This window comes from Arachis duranensis, chromosome 3, assembly GCF_000817695.3.
Source record: "Arachis duranensis cultivar V14167 chromosome 3, aradu.V14167.gnm2.J7QH, whole genome shotgun sequence".
Taxonomy (NCBI): Eukaryota; Viridiplantae; Streptophyta; class Magnoliopsida; order Fabales; family Fabaceae; genus Arachis; species Arachis duranensis.
Genome location: NC_029774.3, coordinates 31585520 through 31588029, shown reverse-complemented (window position 1 = coordinate 31588029; position 2510 = coordinate 31585520). Strand labels below are relative to the sequence as shown.

The 2510-nt window shown below is 20.1% G+C and overlaps 1 pseudogene; it reads right to left on the bottom strand.

The window, feature by feature from the left end:
* The window catches only part of LOC107478542 (protein ENHANCED DISEASE RESISTANCE 2-like), a 22590-nt pseudogene that overhangs the window by 17118 nt on the left and 2962 nt on the right, over positions 1-2510 (bottom strand).

Below are 2510 nucleotides of genomic sequence, written 5' to 3'. Positions count from 1 at the left end.
CAATTTAATACTTACTGTAATTATATACAATGTTAATAATAATAATAATAATAATAATAATAATAATAATATGAATTTGATTAAATTAAAATTATTAGTTCGATTTCTGATAATTGAATAATTTTTTTTTTAAAATAAGGAGATTCTAATTTTATAAAATAAATTATAACTTATTTATATTTATATTTTTAAAATTGAGGGTTGCTACAAAATTATACAGAATATTCAGTGTATTAAGTATATTCGTTTTGTTTTACATAATATTCTGTTAATTATTCTAATATTTTTGTCATAATAGAAATTTAATTACAAAATTTGATATAATATTTTAGAACTTTATATAATATCAGTTTGGTCTAATTCAGTTAAAGTTTTTATTGTCAGAACCAAAAATAAAACTAAACCACAATAAAAACAGCAAAATATTTTTTTGTTTCTTTGGTTTTTGGTATGTTCGGTTTTTGATTTGTTCAGTTCAATTAGTCGATTTAGTTCGGTCTGAATCGATTTTCAACATCCTCTCACTCTCTTCTTTTCTTATTTTTCCTAAGTATAGAATATGTACTCTTTTTTTACTAGAATTTTTTTATTGAATTTTTGTTGACAATATAAAAATTTAGAATTCATTTTAAAATAACGATTTTACAAGGTTAATTAATGTTAAAAAAACTAAAATACTCTTCTTAAAATTCTTTTTAAAATATTAAAATACACTTTTTTTAATACTAGTATTTAAAAGAATAAAAAAAAAGTCAAATTTTAAATTTGATTTTAATATTAAAATATTCTTGTAATAAATTTTAGAAGATTAAAATATTCTGTTTAAGATAAATTTTAAATATTAAAATGTCTGTCTAAAAATAATTTTTTCTTACTCTTTGAAATTATTCTTTAAAAGTCAATTATAAACTAATCACTACAGAATTAGATGAGATATTTGAAGACTAATTATTTTCTAATTTCTATTTCAAGATCTTATCAATTTCTATGACATATATTAAAATGTACCTAAAAATCTTGATAAGTGACCAAATACACTGTGATTTTAAGGCAGAGGGAATGCACTAGTACTAAACGAAGGATTCCCGCCATAATATAAGATAGGTAAAAATCCATAGTGAGATCATGTTAATGTTGAGTCTCATTGGACGGTATCATCCTATTCATAATCATAATATTGTCACAAGCATCAAGTACATAATGTGAATCAATATTAAATGAATTCAGCGAAGATGTCCCAATTGTTCCGACACTAGGCTGCACATTGTTGAGACCTCTAGAAGGGACAAAGGAATCAACACGAAAATTTACATGCATCCGTCGATTTATTGTCATAAACCAGTCGCTCGATTCATATAGCATAGAATATTTTATTTTTATAATTTAATTTCTAAAATTACATGCATAATAAGTTACAGAATTTATTTTGGGTGAGTTTTTAAAAAAATATTTTTTTCGAATTATTTTTTAAAAAATATCTTTTCAAAAAATAAAAGTAATTTTATATTTTGATATCTCATACAAAAAAATTATATTTATTAATTATGTTTGAATATAATAATATAAAAATATTTTTTTACTAAAAATAGGAAGACTTGAACTCACAAAATCTAAGTGAGTAATAATATAAGAGTATTTTTTATTGATTTATTACATAAAAAAATATCTTTTTAAAAAAGATGTAAAATTGTAGCTTTATTAAAAAAAAATTCTAATATTTTTACTTTTGTTACTAAAAATTTGTCAAATATATTAAATTTTTTTGTTAATTTTTTTATTAATTTAATGATACTCAAACAAACACTTACTGATATCTATTGTATTTTGATCGTAATGGTTTATTTCAATTGCTTTATTAATCAACAATATCACTATTTCTAATTTGTTGAATATTCATAAGAATATCACTAACTTAAGAAAAACCACAGGAACGTCAGAAATAATGAAATTGAGTATTAATTGGTAAAATTATTTGGCTTATTAAAATTTAATAAAATTATAGAAATTTGAATAATTAAATCTTTGAAATATCAATAAATTACTAAAATTTCAATAAATTATTAAATTACTCATAGTAAACCTGATAAAAAAAAGAAGAACAACTAATGAAAGATACACAAAAACAAAAGGATAGAAAAAAAAATTTTATTAGACTTTTAAAAAGTTTATTTTTAGCAATTTAGGTTATTGAAAAAAAAATTATATTAGACCTTTAAAAAACTCTATTCTTGATAACTTAGCCCAAAAGGATAAAACACAAAGAACTAATATTAAGGATTACCTTAAACTGAATCTTTCAATTTTTTTCATCCAATAAATAAAATAGATCACTCACTTCACTTAGACATAATATAAAAACGCATATAAAACAACTATAAAATTTTATTCATAAAAAATGTTTAGATTATTTAAATAAACTCCTAACAAATCAGCATAAAAATAAGTCAAATCTTCTGAGAATAAAATAATAAAATCTAAAATTAAATAAAAAATTTAAGTCAAAAATTAAC